The following is a 23,790-nucleotide window of genomic DNA, read 5'->3' as shown; positions in this document are numbered from 1 at the left end:
ATGCGAAGAACTATGCACAGTTTCGATGTGAGAAACTAGGGGAGCTTTCTGAACCATTTACGGAAACCAGGGGCATATGACAGGGCTGTGTGTTGGCTCCAACCCTATTTTGTTAAGTACAACAATAGGTTGGTGGATACTTTAAATAGGGTCAGTGACAACGACGCTCCGAAGATTTGCTCCATCAAAATTTCAGCCCTGATGTTCGCCGATTAGACCCTCCTCTTATCAAAATCTCCCATGGGGATCCAAAGGATACTAGAGGGGTTTAACTCATTTTGCATCGAGCAGATTTTGCGGTTAATGTTGCCAAGATTAAATTGATGATTTTTTAATTCTGTGCATTACACCAGAACCAACCCGTGTTGAATGGAACTCCACTGGAGAGGGTACCATTTTTTGAGTATTTGGGGATCGTTTTCAATGAGCACATGGATTGGGCCTTTCACATAGGGAAACTGAGGTTGAAATTAGCACAGAGGACAGGCAGCCTGGCTAAGGTTTATAGGTCTATACAAAATCCAATCTTTGGGAGCCAATACTTATGGGGCAGAGCTATGAGGACATAAGTCTGTTAAGACATTGCATTGGTAGAAAATAAATGTATTAGGGACTTAGTGATTCTCCCCCTGTTACCTCCTGATTCCATTCCAATTAGATCTAGGGCTGAGCCCCATTTTGTAGGTTATTGTTTTAAGACCTCTCCTGTTTTAGAGGAGAATGTGTTCGACCCCAGAGCTGACCCCATATAGACAAGCATTAGAATAACTTATGGGGATACCAGGGGCTAAAAAACTACCTTGGTTTTCTCATCTCAGGGACACTCTGACTAGTATAGGACTGTCTTCTCTATGGGAAGACCCTCTTCTAAAAACCTCTCTGGGAAATTCCAAGAAAAAACTTGTGGTTTGCTACAGGGCTTCTAGTCTTTCCTCTCTTATGAAGAGTCCAACTGTGGACAACATAACTAGGAATTGTATACAGATTAAAGACATTTATAGATATGAGCTTTTCTTAGACAAGATACAGCCAGTACTAGTCAGGAAGTTGTACTTGCAGTTCAGGCATGGTTCGCTCCCCCTGCGCACTTTTACTAGTGCCTGGTCGAAGAAAATAGATGAGAATTGTCCCTCCTGTTTAACAGCAGACGAAACCGCAGCACAGGTACTTTTCTTTTGTTCGGCAAACAAAAGAGAAAGGCAAATGCGGATAGTGCAAATTTGTTACAAACCTATGCTTTGATGTCGGGAAGAGCGATTCCGCCATCGTACCAGCTTCTGGTAAGTTTTTGCAGTGCTATGCGAGATGTTTTCCCGTCCCAAAGCAGCGTTGTCACCTCCGCATTGATCGCTCCAAAATATGCCGACGGGACAGGGGGGAGCAGATTATTAAATAGTTAAAACATTCTTGAATATAAATTGCAACAATGCTTGAAGAATGACAATGTGTTTACTGATAACTATGTGTGCATATAGTCTATGCGACTGAATACAACAGCCTCTGCATCTTGAGAACGACGAGCATCTGGAATGTCCAACCAAAACTCAAACTAGATTCTTCGTGTCAGACCAAAGGCTCACCATCTTCCTTTGGTTTTCAGAACAACTCATTGTACTGGACAAACTCGGGACACAATTATTCCCACCCCAAAACTCAGTGACTGGATAGTAAATCTTCACATTATCTGGAGAACCACCAACTCATCTCTTTCAATGTAAACCTCACCACTATTACCACTTTTACAATATCAAGGAGCAACAATACCTTTGGCAGACTAGTTTAACTTCATCCCACTCAGCTCTCACCCCACTAGATTTTTACCATCACAATTGCATAACAGAAGAGAAGGCTATCCAATGGCTCAAAGAGTAACCACTTAAGACCTGCTCATTTCCTGAAAAGCAGACTAAACATACTGTTGCTCATTACAAATGTACAAAATGTAAAAGAATGAAAGCAACACTGAATTGAAGAAGTCAAATCAATGCAATGACAAATTCCACAACCTAGCCTCCCCAGCTACCAAGATAAAACTACAGCAATAACTTTGTGGTGCACTTGCGGACATTGTCATGATAGCCAATATCCTGGAACATTGCCTCAGACATGTCACCCATTGACCTCCATCGTCAGTCCACAAAGCACAAGACAATCTATGCTGGTGGACAACTCCTCTCCACCCAGTTCTGGAAAATCCTCAATACCGGTCACCCAGATATCTCCAATGTCAGACACTCGTGCACCTCTAGAGTACATCCAACTTTCTATTAACACCCCTATCCAAGCCTGAAAGATCATGCCTAAACTCAGACATCTTCCCCTCAATATCTCTTATACAAAGCAAATCATACAAAAAATTAACCTCAATCTAGTTGATAATGCCAGCTACTAATGAAACTCCAATAGTGCACTCCTGTGCAAACTGGAAGAAAGAGCTGCTTTCACTAAATGTCCAACTTCCTCTCTCTGTAATTGTCACACTGACTTCCATTCTAGCAGTAGCTGATCACAATTTTTCCCCATGATTGATTCACAATACATCTCCATATCCACCTGAAAATCACAGCTGATATGAATGAAGTTGCCACATACTGCCTCTGGGCCTATATGCCATAGTTGATATAGTCTGCCACTCTAACCTACTATAGGACTATGAGATATTGCAAGTAATCATTTTAGACTGAACATTCTCCTGTCTTTCTGGCAGATAAAGCATAATCTTGTGCCCATCATACTCAGTAAATGAATTCCCCTCTAATACAGGAATGGTGCAAGGTTCAATTATCTTGCAACTCCTCTTGAACTATTACCTGAGCCCATTAACAGGCCTCATCAAGTCCTTTAATCTAAACTATTACAGCTACACAGATGACACCTAGATAATCCTCAAGCTGGGAAGCAAAGAGGCATCTGGCACTGACCATTGCCTATAAGCCGTGGACCATTGAATGCTAATAAATCACCTGAAATAACTTTTTGAAACAGGATACTTACAAGTAGAAAATGGATAATGGAAAATAATACTCATAAGACTACAAGGCAAGTACTTCACTTCTATCTCAGAGACCACTTTACTCCTGCTCTACAAATACTTGGTTTGATGTACCTCTTTCAAAACACTTTTCATTGGCCACAAGGGAATCTAAACAGTGCTTCAGTGATGCACACAGACTAGAACAATGGCCTCAAAACTGGTACCCCAGCTCTCTGTCCTTTCCTTCAGGAAGATACACACTGATGGAACTTTTGTCTCTGTCCACAAAAAAAATAATTAAACTCATTCCCAGCAAAGATACAAAATATCCAAAACCACCTCAGATTGAGGGAAACAGTAAAGACCCATGCCTACTTCAAAGCAGTCCAAGTGCCTAACAATCCCACAAAGTTGAGTCAGTCCACAATGTACTGGCAGTAGGTATTCACAACTCTCACTCCTCTTAGCTCCAATCCAAGCTTAAGTGCATCTGAAATATTGCTTGCATTATAGCAACCCTCTGGTCATCATGACCCACACCAAAATGCCTCCTTGTAAGGGAAAAACACAACATTTGTATCTATAAGCGTAGGCAAGTATATGTCTTACTGATCTTTGCTTCACTCCACATATATATAAGCTGCATCACAGCAGGAACACCCGAGGAGTCTCTAAGGCTGACCCTAATGACTCTTTATATTCAGCTCACACTATAAGCCAACAGTTTTGTAACAAAGCACCACCAACTGAATAGCGTACTACCCATCCACAAAGAAGCACTTAGTGTCACAATACAGTGCAATTGGTCTGTTACTTGTCAAACTGAACATAAGTGAATGTGTGTTTCCTCAAACTGATGTACATTCAGAAAGGCAAATGTGGATTCATTGAAAATAATGAACATGTGAACCAACAAAGTAGATTTTAACCTTTGACAATACAATGGCATCAAAGAACAATCATTTAGGTCAGTGAATCTCTATTCAGAGTAAAATATGCTTTCACAGAATACTGGCACAGCATCACAAATGTATGAGGGAACTAACCATGTATGAAGTGAGTAGAGCATAAAAAAGCTATGGTCTTTCAGGAAAAATATTGCATTAATATACCTTTTCCCAAACAAACATTGACATTTATGCAATTTTAATTAGGCCCCAATTACAAATGCCCAGGAGGAGAGTGAGATCTAAATTTATCAGGTGTGATGACCAGTATCAATTATTATTTTTGTTTGAAAAAGGAAGATAAGATACAGATTTTAGTGCTCTCTGTACCAAAGTCTGTTTGCCCTGGTTTTTACAAGGCAAGTATACCCCATTAAAGTTTTCCCCGGGTAAATTTTGGTAAGGGAAACCTGTTGAAATTTACCTGGGAAAAATGTTGTGGTCATGGAGCTTGCGATTCTGATTGTGCTGTAGCAGGAGTTACCATACTTTTCTAAATTAATTGGGCCAGAGCGGTTAAGTTCACATAACTCAAAGTTTTAAGCATGGTACAAAGTTGTGCACTGCAACCTACAAAACATAAAAATATATACTAAAGATTTTGAAATGCATCAAAGATGGTCCTTTTGAAGCTGTATCTAATTCAAAATGACTACTATTACTTCACAGAACACAACTTAATAATCAAAATATCTATCAAGTGCTGTGATTTTAAAAAGCAGCACAAGTGATGCCCATCTGTACTTTTGAGACTTTTATTTATAGGGGCTATAATATACAATACTTTGTAACCATAGTATTTCTTGAAAACTGTTTAAATTAAATATCCAATTGGTGTTCTAAGTTAAACAGGCTACACAATATTTTATAGTTTTATAGGATTGCAAATGTTCTTAGGTGCTAGCCATTTCATTAATCCCAAAAGGATGAAAGGGAAAGATGCTCTTGTTGGAATTCGAATTCAAATCCATGGCCGGTGGGCTGTATGTCTCTGTAAAAGTAGAGTTGGTTGAGAGACTGAAGGTTCAATCCAGGCTAGAGACATATGATGTGCTCTGGCTCAGCTCGAGGGCCTCTTAGACCCTTCTGCCCAAAACGAGCCAAACTCGCTTGAGTCTTCTCACAGCCACCCACACTCGGACCTCACGCAGCAATAATTAAAAACAAAGCATTAACCCATGATGTAAAACAGGAGAAAGTAATAGCCATCTCATGGCTGAAATTCACGATGTGAAACCAGAAAAACAGAGGTCTATCGTGGTTTCCCTGCTTCACCAAAAGGTGTGATCTTAAGCAATATTTAATTTCACCATACCTCCTTTTATTTCATTATTGTACATGACAGCACCTTTAAGTTGAAGAATTCGGAATTTGTACTGTACAAAAACATATAACGTTTGATTTAATAGTGTATAATGCTTCTACATGTATAATAGGAATCTAGCCACATTTAGGATGTACACAACAACTTTCTTGCCACTTAGTTCACTAATGGCAGTGCCGTTAGGGTGTAGGGGGCGTAACGGTTTTCGAAGTTCATGATACTCCTCAGTGCAGATAATCTGATGTATTAAGTTCTGCATGTTAAAGAATTGGACTATTTTGAATTTTCAACAACTTTATCATATTTTTGCATGATGCTTTGTTGAACAATTTAAATGTCAGTTAAATGTCAAACATTTTGTTTGCTTGGCTTGTGCATGTGCTCTTAGAGTCAAACCACACCCTTGGTTTGGCTCAGCTCTCCCTGTTAATTTTCTGGCTCGCCCACCTCTACGAAAAAGGCATCTATTTTGAAATACATATTTGGCATGTTTTGTCATTGCATTTAGATAGCACTCCAGATCCCTTTTGTCAGGATGCTATACAAATGTTTTAACTTATGCCGCACTGCACTTTATGATCAATCTCAAGCCACTAATAAAATAAAACAAAAAATAAAGCAAATATTTATGTTGTAATCACATGCACAATTCTAATTTCCTGCAGGTATATTTTTCAGGCATATCACGGTCAACGTCTAAATTGCTGTGTGATTGGCATGTATTCTGCAGCTTTTATTGCGAGCAGAGTGTTGCAGGGTACTCCTATTGTGTATTTGAGGATGGGGGCAGGATCGGATGACAGCAGCATTCATCACAACTGCTCCTTTCACATCTCCTGCTTGAATGCATTAAGCGTCGCTTAGACAGAGCAGGGAGAGTGAAAAGCGGGCACTAGAATGGAGAAAGAACGATGGTACGTCTGGCTTTAAACAGACGTGTTTCAAGCAAAGTGATTGATTAAATTGTTATTGCTTGATTAACAAAAATCATGGCAATTAAAACATCTTAAAAACAAAACAGTATATAAAAGCATTATTACATTCCTATAGATAGTAGGCACCTCTAAAACAAATCTATAGCTTCAGGCCATACCATAACCATTTAACCATGTGTAAGCTTCTGTTTAAAACAGCATACAAGTATCCTCAACAGTTTGCAATTACATTCATAGTTATACATTAGAATCCAATTAACCTTATAAATCTGTAAGATCTATTAAGACATGGCCTGGCTCATTACACAAAAAAGTGCAGAAGTGCGGTAAACATTAATTCTATTGTGTAAACAACCTATAAAAGTGCATCAGTATCTTCCATTGTGCAGGCAGGCTATGAAAGGTGCATCAGTATCTTTATTATTTGAGTTTCTAATAAATTACCACAGCAGCATAGACACAAAATGTTTCCGGAGTCCGTTGTGTGCAAAATTGGCAGTTAAAATGCATTCATGGATGTAATGAATGTGCTTTTCACTAAAATGACACACCCAAACCCTGCACTCCCACCTGTGAGTCAAATTTACCACTGCACCCTTAAATAATACACTTTGAGCAGCACTTCCTAAAGATGAGGAAGGGACACAGCACTCCCTTTAGGCAAGACGAGAAAACTAATTCTGGTGCATTTAAAATACCGCTGCACCTTTAAATGATACACTTTAAGCAGCACCCCCTAAAGATGAGGACATGACACAGCACTCCCTTTAGGCGGGGCAAGAAAACAAATCCAGGTGCATTTAAAATAGCATACAAATGTATTACATATTTATTACATATTTATATTATTATTTATATACATTAATGCAATTTTTAGAACGGTAGGCCAAATATATCAGTAAATGCAGACTCCCAAATATCAGGTGAACAATTAAATGAACAATTGAAATAGAATGCAGTATATACAAATAGCAAAGAGTAGAAAATATATACAATAAATGGCTAGGAACACCTCTCCGATTGAATTTGCATCATCCTTGCCAACTAAAGCTGGCGAAGCCCGTCAACAGCCCAGGAAGGAGTTCAATCAGGACTCAAGTTCCGTCACCTCCACAGCAATATGTCTATTCTGTGGTTAACTTCGACCTGGCTCCCGAAGACTCCCAGCTTTAATACCATTACTCAACGTGAGGCGAAGCTTCTAGAAAACCTCGCCCCCTTCTCATTGGAAAAGACTGAGCTGGCTGTACCAGTCTGTGTCAAGGCCAAGACGGAGGCTGGCCAAGCTCCCGTATTTTGACTCTGAGGCAGAGTTGCACATTCCACAGATAATATCCAGTTCACTCTGGTTAGTGAGAAGCGAAAAACAAGTGAAGAGCAGAAACCTGCCCTCCCCACTTTGCAGCTACATGTGAACAGCAAGGCAAAGCCAGAAAACAAGATGACACGAGGCCATGTCAAAGCCAATAGTAAGAACTCATCAATGTACAACACCGAGCACATGTTTGCATCACTGCCCATAACACTGCATTTCGAAAACAAAGAGTACGTTCCACACCTCTCCCTCCCTCTCACGCTTTCAACTGCACATCCCACACACACTGTTCTTGGCAAGACTTTTCTACTCTGTGACAGCTCCCACTGAACGACAGCAAGATTACAAGAAAGAAGAGAAGCAGGCATATGCATGACCGTCCTACATTAAGGCTAGGGTAAAGTAACACACTAAAGTCAATTAAAATGGTGGTAGTTGAAGGTCATCATAGGGTGCCAAACCACAAGAGTGCCTCTTTCACTACAATGTATTCAATATTTCTCTTAGAATCATTTAATTTAATTATAGTATAGTATACATTAAGCAATCAATCCCAAACATTGAGGTTTGGCTGAATACGCAAAGACTGATGTGAATTGATCACAGTCCATGCATGAGTTTTTGAAGCTAAAACTGTTTTATCCACATTAAAAGAGTTAGTTTTGATTAGTTTTTTTATGATTAATTTATAATATACCCTTATAGCCTGCCATAGCAGGCTATACCGGCTATTAAAGGCCCGTTCCAGTGTTAAAGCTGAGGACTTTAATAGCCACTATAGCCCAGCTACGAAGGGCTATAAGGCTATTAGAACATTCTACCACTAGAGACCAGAATGTTCTACCAAATAAAACAAAGGCTTCTCAAAGCCTGAGGGTATTTAAATCCCCTCGCGCTCCGAGAGGCCTTTGTGAAAACACTTGGAATGTTGCTTTGTGGGCATTTACAGGCCCATAGAAGCAGGGAGCACTCCATTGTTTTCAATGGAGTACTCCACATTCCAATGTTCTAATTGGTCATAATCAATTCATTAAGCCCAATCTGTAAACCAATTTCATGTAAACAAGTTAAAATATAGGATCTCCAGGTAGCAGAATAAACAGATTTAGTTTTTTCAAGCCAGCAGTTGTTCGCTAAAAAGATCGTGTCAGATGAAAACAGAGTACATGCATTTCAAAAATGCCCCTTGCGACACCGTACACTGTCTTTGGAGACCAAACTCTAATCTTATTTCAGCTTGACTCACTGACCTGGGGATCCCAAATGTTGCCTTATAAGCCATCATTACAAATAGGTCCGATAGGTTCGCATCTTTTCGATCGGTAAGCCGTATTTAATAGTTGTCTGGAGCTTTGCTCTCATGACTTTAAGAAGATGTTAATATGATTGGCAATTGAGGGATTTATGCAGGCAGTTACAAGCATGAATTAAAGTTACAGTTTTTGCCCTTAGACCTTTAAAATGATTCTTAAATAGTACTGTTTTATCAAATAAAATACCTAAATATCTATAGGTTTTTACAACTTCAATTGGCTCACCTCTGGCCCTCCATGAGTTAGTCTTTAATTTTGTTGGACAAATTTTCATCATTTTAGTTTTTTTCACATTCAAATCCAGGACATTCATTAAGTTATAATCGTCAAAAGCATGTATCAATCTTTGTAGACCTATAGGGGTTTGACTCAGCAGAATAGTATCATCTGCATATTGAAGATAACTAATTTGTACCTCATCTAATTTTGGAAAACGGGACTTAACAGAATCCAAATGCTGCAGAAGATCTGATAAAAATAGATTAAAAAGGCAAGGTGCGAGGACACAACATTGCTTTATGCCAATATAGGTTTTAACTATTTGTGATAAAGTGCCATCATCACCCAGCCTAACCTGAACCCACGTATTGGTATACAACATAATTATGGCCTCTATCAAATTCCGTGGAATGTCCTTGCCAGGCAGTTTTTTCCATAATAAATCTCGTGTAACTGATTCAAAGGCTGCTCATAACCCTGCCTTTGCATCCCATTTGCAGTTACCCTGCCCGTTGGGTTGTAGGCATTCTGCTCATGTTCCTCTGACTGTGTTCTGTTAATAAAAACAGATTTAATACTAAAGCAATAAAGTTAATATACAGATTGTGTTTTTTATAACTGCCCGCTCTGCTAATAGAGTTAGGGCCAACAAGTTGGTAATAGTAGATTGACCCTTATGAAAACCTGTTTGACTGAGTGGAATTATACCTTACTGTGTTGCCCATTTTTCCAGGTCTATTAATAGAAATGAGGCAAAGACCTTAGCATCGACATCAGTTAAGGAAATTAACCTGTTATTAGCAGGGTTGTCAACCGGTCTACTTTTATAAATGGGCTGCAGGATACTACCGTGCCATGATACAGGCACAATTTCCGATACCAATACCACACTGAACAATGGGGTTAATATTTCAGCCCACATATCAATATCTGCATGGGACAAGGCATTGGAAAGACCGTTAGGACCGGTAGCACTATTTTCCGAAGGTCACGTAGGAGAGTGGTTATTTCATTACAACTCATATGATCCAGATCATTCTTCAAGTCAGGGCTACTGTCGCTAAATTTCCAAGTATTGTTCATACCCAGGCTTGTACCATTCTCTATCTCAGTAATTGGTTTACGCATTTTTTCATAGTTAAAAAACATATCTTGCTTTTTCACAACTGGGTAAACTATGCCTTACAGATTGGTGATAACATTTACCCATTCAGTTTCCATAATGTTAATGCAGTAGGCCCCACTGCCTCCCCTTTCTAGATTGTTGATTATTTCCCAAAACGTTTTTACATTATTTTATTTGGAGGCATGAAGCCCAGTTTGGTAATATGATTTAGCCACCCAAACTTCTTGTCTATAAAATCATCTTAGTGTCATCATTCTGTCCTTAGAGACATATTAGGATTGCTGGTATCTGTTGGATTAGGCATCTTGTACAGCTCTATTAAGTATTTGTTTTGGCTTGCATAGCTTAGAAGTAAACCATTTATTCAGGAAACTTAATATAATATTAGTTTTCTTATGATTTCGTATTGAAAGTTTTCCCACCAGGGACGTTGTGATAGAATTCTATTTCTTAATCATATAACCTACCCCCTCCTCACACTGGTCATTGCCATTTGTTATTGCTTTTGCAGCCTGTATTATTTATTTGTGTTTATCTGTATGCCAAATTAGCCTTTTCAGATTATTTGAAGAATGGGTCATATTGGGAAGCTCTGTAGATCTAATATCATAGTTTATTGGCAATTGTAGTATAGCTATCTGAAGGTTGTGATCACTCTCAAGTCGAGGGGTCACCCGGAATTCGATCAGTTTTAAGCTTTTTTTAAGGGAGGAGTGTGGCTCAATGGTTAGAGCGGCAGACCCTGATGCAGAGTTCTGGCCAGGGACCAGGGTTCGATTCCCACCTCGGCGGGTCTCGGGCTCAATTTCCTCGGACCTGTTAATTCACGCCTCGGTGCCTATTCTAATCACGGCCCCCACGCTGCAACTCTGGGCAATAGCTTGCTTAGCCTCCACACCGGCCCCAACAGCGCTAAGGATGCCTGGCTTCACCCTGGGGGTGCCCAGGAGTGGACGCTTCCCAGGGAAAGCCAGGAGGGGTTCCACAGCGGTGTGAGTATCAGCGCCAGGAAGCCGAATAGGCGACACCGCAAGGTGACCGTCTGGTGACAGTGCGCTCTATAAGTACCATGACATTTACATTTACATTTAAGCTTACCTTTTCTGAGATAAAAGTATAGTCAATGATAGAACCAGATTTAGAATGTTTAAAAAAATTGAACGAATCTGGATTTTTCTTTCAGCAAAGTAAAATCAAGCTGGTATATTTCATCACAACACTCTTTTTAAATACAATTACTCTTTTCATTTACGGGATTTAAAGCGACCAAATGTATATTAAAATCACCAGAGACTATAAATCCAGCTTCGGAATGCTGAATTATTAATGAGTTTATGATATCCCGTAAAGTATACAACTGGGTAATCTTATTTTTCCTTGCACTTAAATATACCTTAAGTATTATCAAACGTAGACCTTTATACTGCAATACAAGGCATTGTAACCAATCCAAATGAAAGTCAACTACTACTACTGTTAAATTTAGTTGAGCCGCAATTTAGCATGAGAGCCCACACTTTGCACGGCCTGATTTATTAATGCGTACTGCTGGGAGATTGTACTCATTAAACCCAAGCAAAGGTGTCGCTTGTTGTCTCCACGTATCTTGGAATGGTAAAATTGCAAAAGAGTTTAAAAATAGAATAGTATCTGGATTGGACAATAGATGTGCCAGCCCATGTGGATTCCATGAACATATCCTAAATTGCACATCTTTACAATTTGCAACAGGCTGAATTCACTTCTTGTCTCCTCGATGCACATTTGCAAGGGTGGCTGGAAACCAAGACCAATCCTGCAGTTGCATATTATTCCTAGGTAGCAGTTCGCAGATACGCACTCCTAACTTTTTTATTTCCACTTTCATTCTTTCTTTTTCCATATTTGGTGCTAATACCTCTAGAATCGAGGGATATTTTATAGGAATTCAATTCTCTACCATAATGCCACATTCCACAAAATACGCACTTAAGTCTAGGATTTTGTTCACTATTTCATTAGTAGTCCAAGTTGGTATACTGAACTTACAAGATAAGTTAGGTGTATTTGTTTAAAATGCACAGACAAGAGATCAGTGTCTTTAAGAAATGATTAATCAGGAATAGTTGAAATTATTTTCAGGATTAAACTCCGACTGAGGCTGTCATGAATGCCCCTGGATGAAAAACTAATTTGACCCTATTAGGAGTATTGTTTTCCGAAATACCACTTGAAGATCTTATTGTGCCTGGTTTGCTATTATAAGCTAAATGTTTAATTTTATGTTGTTTAAAAGGCATAAGACTATGAGTGGCACAGGACTTTATCATATCTGCTTGCCTGGTCCGATGCATGGTGTAAATTACATCATCTTTGGGCAGGAGTGTAACCTCATTGTGTACTAATGATACTGTCTTGAGTTGCTGATGATATACTTTCTCTACCTGCATTTCTCGACATCAGCTTAGTACCACTCTGGGAATTACTGTCATACTTAGGCACAGCTCCATTTATTAGTGCCAACTATATCAAAGGTCGCCATATCTGCGACAGTCAAAAGTTATTTTTCACTAACCGTTACAAGGAGATGAACCTCACTCCTCAGATCGAGGTTCATTGTGTCTGAGTAAGATTCTGCACCCTTTTAGGGGCTATCCTGACCTTGAGATTTCGGATTAGCTGGTTTAAAAATAGGGTAACAGTTCCTTGGATTAGCCACTAAGGCCACTGAGATGGTGGACTTCTTGGTTTTATTCAGGGCCTAATGCAACCTGTTGGTAAACAACCTGTACAACGAAACTTTTACAATGCACTACCATTACAACGCGGTCATTACAACGCAAACTATTACAATGCATTGCGCTGGGGGGCGCTCTAGGATAGGGAATAGGTTAATTTACTATCCAATAACCTTCCCTAGTGTCCACGGGGACTGGAGTTGGAATAGTAAATTAAACTATTCACTATCCAACACCCAAAAGCACTATGCGTTGTAATGGATTGCGATGTAAAAACCGCGTTGTAAAGGCAGGCGTTGTAATAGCCTGCGTTGTAACGTCATACATCCCAACCTGTTCCTTGCCATTTTTGATAATAGAGGAACATCACTAAAACTATCACCTGAACCTAAAAATTTAGCAACCTGATTTATCTCAGCTTTAACCTTTCCCTGCATAAAGTGACATTCATCTTTTGAAGTGGGTATACCAAAACATGATTCTGACTTCCCAACATCCCCCAGCGACACCCTAGTATTATGGGGGGGACATCTCGCTGAGTCTGTTGCATCGTTGTGCCCACACTTATCACGCCTAATCCCAGTTCATTACAACAAACTGGTGTTCGTTCAGGGTATGATTATACCACTAATTTCTTTACTTCTTCAATGAGAGACCCTACTATAGTCGGGAGGCCTGATACTTTGACTAGTATATGTGAACATGTACATTTGATTAATTGATTGTTAACATCAGTCTGAGCTTTTACCACCAAGTTGGTTAGGTTATGTCATTTTATGTCTATACCGCCACATAAACGGCTAAAGTTTTTAATAATTCCAACTGTATGTCGAGCTTGAGTGAAAATGTAATGCTGTAGTTATTGCATCCATTGTGTTCAGCAGGTTTCGCCACACTCTATTATCTATACTTTGCTGCTTAGCACGGTTCTCATCTGTTATAGTAAGAACATCATATTTATCTAAGAATGAGAGGTCTGCAGAGTTCAAGAAATTATCTACTTCAGCTAAATTCTTTAAGGCCCTGATCAATGTTTATAGATTTACTCTTTAAAGGGGTTAAGGTTTGATGAACATCAGTGACTTGTTCCCCGTCACATAATCCAGAACTAAATGGATTTAAAATAATCTTATGGTTTGTTGATTGGATTATAGATAGCCCTAGACTCTCGCAGACACTCTCATTCCCAGTTTTAGACAACCGAGTTTTAGAAGAGGTATGATTGGTTTAAAATTCACCCAAGCAGATAATAGAGACATCACAATCCTGTGAGTCCTTATTACACTTGGTTGTGACCCAGGGTTTTTATTCCTCCTGCATAGCACAGTTCTTTTGGTGCTTGGGTTGGCAGCGTGTTTACTTGACAAACTTCAGGAACATGATGGACTTGGGCTTTAGCTACCACTACATGAGGCTGCCCACTTTCAGATGGGATATGTTTTACAGCACATGCATTTAAACTTAAAGAAATAGGAGCAAGAGACTGTTTCAATAATTCTCTTGTTTCTTCATCCCAGGGTCACCATCACAGATAGTTTGGACTATTGGTAGACACACATTTGTAGATTCAGGTATGGGTGAAAACTCCTCAGCTTCACACTGGACTTTGTCTGACAGTTTAAAATACTCCGTAATACTGGGCTGAAAAAAGTGAGTCCCATAGGTGGAAGTTGGATTGTGTATTTGATCCACAGCACTTAAGGAACACTCCGGACTTGATAATGGCCTATTCATGGCTGGCAATTCTTCATGATTCATATTATTACCATGTAACATATCTCTTTGAGAACGGGTTTGCATTTTCTTTGAGGCCTTTTGCCTTTTTTGTAAATAAGCATGTGAGGAAGGTTGTGTTGATCCCCTCAGGCGACCTGATATCATAGTGCAAGCTTGTTACTTTGAGAAGACAGCAGGAAAAACAGACCCCACCACAACTGTACTCCTATTGTGGGACTATAGGTTCCGATAAGGCATAGGCCCGAACCTTGATAATTAGATAGTATCAAAATGTAAAGTTTTTTTTGGGTACAAGACTTGTAGGGAGAGGATCGAAGCAGACCCTCAAGGCGGGTTATAGTAGGGGATGCTCTACCCCCCTTGATGCCTCGAGCATAGATGTTATAGATGTTTAAGATAACACGCCCTTGGGGGATTTGAGGGTGATATTAAGGAGATCCGGACACTTTGTGTCGTGCTCCTCCACCCTACAATTAAGGGAGGAGGCTACCCAAACAAGGAGGCCTCCCGAGGGACGACCCCTACCAGTCTCTGAGATTACAGCAGGTATATGATGGGATGAATATCCTGCTTTATGAGCGGGCTCCCTACTCCAGGTTTCCTGGAACAGACATATGGAGTACTCCTCCACAAGTGCGTTCCAGTCGGGCAGGGCCAATTTCCTGTCCAGACCAGCAACATTCCAACTGAGAACCCTAACAAGTGGGTCCGCCACAGCCGCAATGCTACTGGGCTCGACAGGGCCCTCCGTGACTGTGTCTCCCAAGGTAGGACAGACAGTGGCAGGCTCAATCTGGACCATCGCTACCCCTGCTTCCCATGTATCGCCTGGTGCGACCTGCTCCCCTGGAGTAGGCAGTAGGTCGTTTCGTACTACAGATCTAGAGTTCTTAATATTATGTATTCTGTCCACTCTGTTAATTCTTCCCCTACCAGTATTCAGGTGATCAAGGGTTTGTCAACATCCCCACCCTAGGTCTTGCCAACCACCCGGAGGATTACAAATCGGGCCAGTGATATGGTTATAGTACTGTGGCAGTGGAGCTGGTGTAATAATCCCTGGCCACGAACAACTTGAGGGGCAATTTTGCTCATTAAACAGACTAGTCAAAACACTGGAGGGACGTGGATAAAAAAAAGTAAGGTCAACAATGCCAATTCCTCCATTACTTGCGCCCCAACCCTGTCTTGTTAGCCATCCTGCCACCCTTGGGTCTTGAAAATTAACCACAATACAGTCCCCCCCCAGACTTTTAGTGGTAGAGCCTATCCAATCTATTCTCCTTACCCCCAATATGAGACCATCAACTTCCCCTGGTAGAGGCCGATTCTCCCTTAGCCAGTGCATAGCTTTATTTGTAAGCATCTGGAAGGTTTCTCTCTGTCCCGGTAGAAGTGGTGGGACATTTATAAGGACTACTACAAAGGGGAAGGAATCTGGGGTGAGGTTCATGGGGGGTTTCTTATGAGGTGGCTTTGTCGGGGGTGGTACGGACGGTCTGGGAACAATAGGAGCAGGACGGGGTGTAGGTTTATTTACTAGAGATTGATTACTAGTAGATGGGGCAAATGGTACAATAGGAGCAGGGCGGGATGTAGATTTATTTACTAAAGGTTGATTACTAGTAGGTGGGGCAGATGGTAAAGCAATACCCATTCTGGTACACGCGTCACCCCCTGCTTCTACAGTAACCAAAGAGCTTGAACTAAGCGGCAGTTGTTGCGCCGCAATCTGGGCTGGGGCTACAATGTTGGAGGGATTTTTGACAAGTCCCGGTGGTGCTAAGTCGGGAGGCTTAAGTGGTCTCTTCACAACCGCACTAACCTTCTTTGGAGGTAATGGAGAGTTAGGTTGTTGCCTTTGTCCCTTAACTTGTGGTACACTTTGGGTAGTATTCTGGCACTTACTACTTTCGTTCTGCCTAGCCTGGGCTTTTATCAATGCCTTTGTTGAAAAGAAGTTATCTAATGTTACCTGCTCGAAATGGTCCAAACGGTCAGATAGCTTGCTAATCCGTTCCTCCGATGGGAGCAATATTGACCGTAACAACCTTTCTAAGTCAGGAAACAGGTTGCTTAGGAGTGGCGGTGTATCAGCCGTTGCCAAACCAGTGACTGGAAGATTAATGATACAAAGATCTGGGCTGTCTAATGTCACAACAACCCCCTCTTGTGTAATTTCCCTACTACGGCTTACTTCGGTGACAACCTTACTAGGGCACGTACTTTTGTTTACTTTTCTAAGTTTGTGTGGGGGTTTAGCTGGAAAACATTTTCTAGATACCGTATTCCTTTTTCTTTTAGATCCTGATTTGGGATGGGTCGATGAACCCTGAGCACATAATTCAGCTGTACAAGTTATAGAATCTGTATGACTCACACAAGATTGAATCGATTCGCCCACAGTACCCTGGATCTCCTCATTAGTAATAGCATCATGAACTAATTCGGTTACAACAGGCAAATTTAGTGATGACAGGGGTGTTACCAATGCAGGATAGATTAGTACAGAGCGCTTATCCATAGGATTTTTAAGAAGTTCAATGGATAATCTCCGCTCAGCCCGCCTCTCTGCAAGCGATATTTCTTTATCAATAGTCTGGGTCGGGCGGTTAAAAAATGTATCTAAAGGACCGATAACTGCTGTCCCAGCATCGCCCAGTGGAGTCACCAAGACGGTACTACTTGGGAGTTCCGGCATTCCTTAAAGTTACAGCCCTTTTGCAAAACTTACTGGTGAGCACTTGTAAGGCGCAGCAATGTACTAAGGATTATGATAACCGTTTAGGATCAAAGTCAGGGGGGTGGCCCAGCCCAGCCTCCTCCGGCCCCGGACGGCCACAGACGGTCCCGCCCTTGTACCGGGCTTCTCCCGGTGCGCTCCCGCGAGGCGGTAGCACGATTCACCTTTAAGCAAAAATGCAGCAGCCTCATAGGCTGATAGGCGGGTGGGCGTGGCCAGCGGGGAGAGCAGCCCAGGTGTGACTGATTGGGCGCGCAGGGACTCCTGGACACTGGAGTCCCTGCCTTTGAGCTCGCAGCCCCGCCGACACTATCACCTGCCCCGCACTCCTCACCAAAGAGCTCCCAGCATCCAGCAGCTTCACGAGTCAGAAAGCGCTGCAGGACCCGCGAAGCGGGTCCGGCGACGCGCTTGGGTGTTCCTCACAGCCGAAGCACACAGGAGATCAGCAATAGAACCAAGGACCAAGTAAGGGCAGTCGCAGTACACCAAAGGGGACCACTTGGAGAGGCGCAAGGCTCATGTGGATGTGCGCCAGCAGACAAAAGCATTAAACCGATTTGCAACTGCAACCTCCCTGCTGTGCAGATGGTCAGTAGCGATGCAGGATGCTATTGTGCAGTGCTGCACCAATTTATCTGTGGGGATGGGCAGAGTGACCTCAGCCATGGAGATGATGCTTACACAACAGACAGCCACTCGAGGCGACACATGTGTGGCTGAAAGTGAGGAATCCACCAGCAGGAGTGGCGCAAGCACTCCTGTCCCAGAAATATGCAGGAGCGGCAGGCGTCATTCCACAGAGCCAGGCAACACCGAAAGCCGTGAAACACAGCCACAGCAGTCCCACCCTGTAATCCGTGGACGGAAACATTGACTATGCCCTCTACCCAAAGGAAAGGTCACAGTGGGGTTAACTGTGACCACCCTGTCATGGACATTGATATTTTGTGTAACCATTGTGTGGTATCATTGCAATTGCGTAGTGAAAATTAAACTACGTACATCATAATCTTAGCCTGTCTGTGTCTCATTACTCACTCAGAAATATTGCTGTGTGATCTCTGCCCGTCTCAGTCTCCCATCTGTAGCTGGTGCTGCTATTGTAGCATAGGCCTCTGCCTGTTCTGTGTCATCATCAATGTCCTCATAATGTGTGATCTCCACCTCTGAGCCTTCCTTGGTGGCGAGATTGTGTAACATGGCGCAGGTCGCAATGATTTTGCAGCACAGGATTTGAGTGTACTGGCGTGCCCCTCCACTCTTGTGGAGGCAGTGAAACCTGCTCTTGAGGAGTCCAAATGTGCGATCCACAACGTTGCGTGTAGATCTGTGAGCAACATTGTAACGCCTTTCACTCCTGGTGGATGGGTTGAGGTAGGGGGTGAGCACAAAGGACCGCAGGGCATATGCACTGTCGCCTACGGGGGAGAAAGATTGGCATTAGTTGTTTGAACATGATACATTCAACTACAGTGACTGTCAGGGTGTGTCTATGTCATTTACCTAGCAGGTATCCGTTCCCAAATTCTCCGGCAACTAGGCGTGGGAATATATCCCACTATTCTGGAATATGTAGGAGTCATGGGTACTCCCAGGGAACTTCGCAACGATGTCTGTGATGATGTTGACAGCGTTGCATATGACCTGCACATTGATGGAGTGCGTTGATTTCCGGTTCCTGTATATGTGTTCTGTGGCTGCAGGTGGACATGAGAGTGCCATCTATGCAGCCTATTACGTGAGGGAAGTGTGCCAGTTGATAGAAATCAGTCTTGGTCTTTGCAACTTCCGCAGGTGTGTCAGGGAATGTAATATAATGCTCCATCCTCTGCATCATGGCGTCAGGGAACCTCCGGAAGAAGCGGGACAGGCAGCTCTGGGACACACCACCTACTGCAGCTATCACACTTTGGTAACTCCCAGAGGCAAGCAGGTGTAGGCTGCACTGCACCTGCACATGGGGTGGGATGGCATGCGCCCTTGGTGTTGGTGCTCCAGGAGTGGGAGTAGGTCCCTGATGAGGTTCAGGATGGTTTGGGGATGTAGCCTGTACCTTTGGAGTATTTCTGGCTCTGTCAGTTGGAAAAGTGTTATCTTCTGCCTGTACACTTGCTCCTCCCTTAGCCATTCCCTCTCTCCTGCAGCCTGTAGTCTTTGCCGCCTTGCAATGACGTAGAAAGCCACCATTCTGGTTACACTGTTGCATTTTGGGACTCTTTTTATAGCCTGCACCTGGTTACCACCTGCATTCAATCCATGGTAAATACCGACTCCTAAATACCGAATTTCCTTCAATTCGGTATTTTTCGGGTTTCCTACATCTCCATGCCCATTATTTTACCATTTCGTATTTACCGATTCTGTAATTAAGAATTCGGTAAATGTGAATTCGGTAAATTCCGCATCGGTAAAATACCGACTCATATTTTCTGATTCGGAATAATACCGACTCATGTTTTCCGATTCGGAATGATACCGACTCTTATTTTCCGATTCGGAAACAATTGGACTCCTACATCTCATTTCATGGATACCGGTCGGTAACGGCCGAAATTACTGATTCTAGGCCGTTACCGACCGGTATTTGCCGACCTACATCTGGCCCTTAGTGAGGCTGAAGAAAGGGTCCTTTGTACATAAAGGATTATCCAAATGGTCTGATCCTGTAGAAGTAATTGAAGTGTTTAAGAATGCTATTCGAGTGATTGATGGCAGTGTCTGGAATCTCAGTAGAGTATCTACGTTTCGAGGTATGCAGGATTCAGAAGAAGATGATTCTAATGCATTTTTAGATGTCACTAATGTACAGAGTAATGTGCAGTGTGATACTTCTGGTCCTGTAGTTTTGCAAAATGAACCTCTTAGCCAAGATTCTGAATTGTTGAGGAGCTCAAGCGTACACAAGTTACCTCCCCTATTTTTTAAAAGGGGGAGGTGTGTAGTACATTGTTGTTGTTCAAGTTGGCATGAGTGCACGAGCCCGCATGGGAACTTAGAACAACAACACAAGCGTGTATGAATAGGCGCGTGTGTGAGCGGATGTATGTGGTGAGCGTGAATGGGTGTTTATGTTTAAATGGTCGCGTGTGGGAGCGGATGCATGTTGTGAATGCGTGTGTATGTTTGAATGTGTCACGAGTGAGAGTATGAGTTAGTTTTGATGCCGCGTGTATTGTATGGGTTCAAAATGCAGAGCGGAGATACATAACGGGGGAATTGATGGAACAATAAAGCATTGGTTCATTCACCAGCTGTTTCCTGGATCTTCTTTGTGTTATTTATGTAAAGCAGACAACATTTACAATACTATGGCTAGCAGGGAAGCTATGGTTACAGCTGCGGCTCGGGGCTTCGTCAGAGAATGCTGGTGCTGACCTGAGAATTCCTGCCGCTTACCCACCCTACCTGGATGGGTGTTGAAGAGCTGAGCTCTCTGCCCCTCCCACTAGGAGCTCAGAGCACCGAGGACAGTCACCGGACCCCTCTCATTGTAGCCTCATAGTAGCCTCTTGAAGGCCTAGCAGGTTTCGGGACCTGGCGACCTGCCATGATCCGCTACTGCGGTCCTCAAACTTAGGATGCCAAACCTGCACCTGGGCTTTCCTCCGCACTTTCATCGCACTCGTCTGCTCCATCCCTCCACGGCGTCTGCGATTCTCAAACGCCGGACGCTGAGCACTCCGGATGCCGAGTCTGCACCACGGCTTTCCACCGCACTTGTCCGCTCCACCCCTCACAGCATCCCACAGCGCCAGTTGCGAAACCGGAACTCACACTGTGGCACCAGTAATTGGTAACAACCAATGAGAAGGGAATGCTTTGCAATGACTGACATGAAGGGCAGGTTGGCAGGCAGCACCTCAGGCCAGGCAGCCCAGCCTCCAGCAGCTGATGGGAGGAGGGGGCTGAAGTCCATTATATGGTAACCCTGAAGTATGGCACCAGAATAGTCCAAAGATTCATAGAAAATATGCGGATTTTCACCTGGTGTTCCAAAGTCTGCATTCTTGTATCCCATTCTGGAGACAATAACTCACAATTAGTGAGACTGAGGTATGTCGAATCAGAGATTCCGCCCCCATCTCCACATCCTTACACCTAAATCCGGCCAACTCCTCTTGTACAATGGAAAAACCACACATGCCTCCTTTTTGCAAACAAAATGTCTTGTCTGCACAACTACAAAATCCTCTTCCCAACTAATATCACATCTAAAAATGCAAATACAAATTTTAGAAAGACACCTTTAAGAATCTTCCTAAAAAATCTCATCACTTAACACTACAACACGGATGAACATTTAAACAGATTTAACATGTCACACCTCCCCGAACTACATTTTCAATTTCTTCCGACCAGTTTAGACAACCAATCCAAACACAAACTCTCCCTACAACTTAAACAGAAAAAAAGCCTCTGACATGCGTAGTAAAAGATGGAAATGTGACAAGTCAATCAATTGAAGATTATCTAGAACTTTTCAAATGCCAGTTCACATCTATAAAACCCCAGAGTGAAATCACATCCAAATCTAAATTGCCTGATCGATTCCCTCGAAACCATGCCCACACACCTGGTCAACAAACAAACTGCCTATTGTGTCAAAACCCTGCAGTTCCTCTAAACAGTTAAATCGACAAACACCAGGCACAACCCAACCCTAATCACAAACAACACATTCAGAGCAGCAGACGATACCATCCCTCAAATTACAATAATACACCTGCAATGAAGAAATAGGAGAACTACAAATCCCGGATAGTCAAAGAAATTAGGGCCTGAATACAAGTTTGGCTGTCCTGGAGCGGGTCTCCACGCCCTACACCAGGACCGCCAAATAGGGCCACCACCCACCAGATTAAGAGTTTTTCGTGGTCTGGGGGGCGGGGAGCGACATGGCTATCCTGCAGTGGTGCCTTTCAAAGGCACCTATGTATGCCTTAGAAAGGCACTGCGGCAGGACGTCCACAGCACGTTCCAGCACGTCATGGGGCCCTGTAGTGCCACTTTTGTTTCATGATCACCAGCAGAACCTCCAAACCACCGCTGGCAGTATAGAAACCACACCGCGGAACCACCAAACAAAAAACTGTGGGAGCATGGGAACAGTGTGCAAAAGAGTATACAAAAAGGAACCCCATAAGAACAGTGCAACACCGCAGTGTCCAGGGGCAGAGAAAGAGAGGAAGAACAGAGCAGAGACCTGAGCAGCCACCCCACCAATACCTAGATAGCAACACCCCACCTCACCCCGGAGACAGGGAACCTGCGTAAAGGCATGACATATGTAGCAAATTTACAATCACACCCCGAAACATGGAAGGGGAGACAGTCCCAACAGGCAGGAATAACCAACTTCCAGCCACCCCAGCCTAGAGGGTATCCACCCCCCAAGAAACAAGGGTAAGGCACGACCAGAGGGCCCCAACTCAGAGGAGGTAGAGGGGCCAGGCCTCTAGCAACAAGAGGAAGGAAGGGAAGGGAGATATTGGATGCAAACCTTCCCGACTTGGATCAGCCAGAACAGCAGGGCATAGGAGCACCAGAACCCTACCTTCCCAGAACAAAGAGGAGGGAAGAGCAGCAACCAGTCGGAGCCACCGTCAAGAGCAAAAGAAGATACTCACAGAAAACATGGCTCCCCACAGGGAGGGGAGTACCAAGGACCAGCCCAGGGTTCCTCGGAGAATGGGGAGGAAGTGCGGGCCGTGAAGGAATCTGCGGCTAGAATCGTCTCTACCAGATACATCGCTACCAAAGGTAAGTAACTTGTACATCTGATAGAGACTACTAGCCGCAGATTTCTTCACGTAAAATAGATACCATAGCAATACCCATGGGGAAGGAGGGTCTGCGAAAGGACCCCACCAGACTGGACAGAACAGAAGGCCCACAGAGGACCAGGCTTGTGGACCAGGGAGGTAACCTCGTCCCTACCAGGCAAGAGGACCCCCACAGGTCAAACGCCAGCAGCCCCAGAAGGGATGTAGGAGGAAGAAGGAAGAGTGGAGGCCCATACACTCACAACAGAGGAATGTAGGGCAAGGCCAGAGAGGCCGAAGCACCCCACTCCACCCCCAGGGCAACAGAGCTTCCACCCAATGCCAGGACAGGCAGAGTAAGAATAAGAAAAAGCCCAGAGGGTTCAAGGAAACCAAGGAAAGAGGCTAGCCCACCCAGAGGGAAGGCAACAGGCCAGCCAGAACGGTAGCTATAACCCTAAGCCTCCTGAAGCATGAAAGACACTGAAGCTTCCCAGCTCTCAGCACAGGAGTAGGAAGGAGAGGAAATGGCCAGACCTACTACTACAAGGGCCGCGCACACAACCTCAAGAAGCAAAAGCAGCGTACAGAAACGCCAAGGAGAACAGGATACAAGATCCCCCGCAGAGACCACACCAACGGAGTCGGAGCTGGGATCGCCATCGTCCACAAGAA

The sequence above is a fragment of the Lissotriton helveticus genome, chromosome 3_2 (assembly GCF_964261635.1).
Source record: "Lissotriton helveticus chromosome 3_2, aLisHel1.1, whole genome shotgun sequence".
Lineage (NCBI taxonomy): Eukaryota > Metazoa > Chordata > Amphibia > Caudata > Salamandridae > Lissotriton > Lissotriton helveticus.
Note: the sequence above shows the minus strand (reverse complement) of the source record.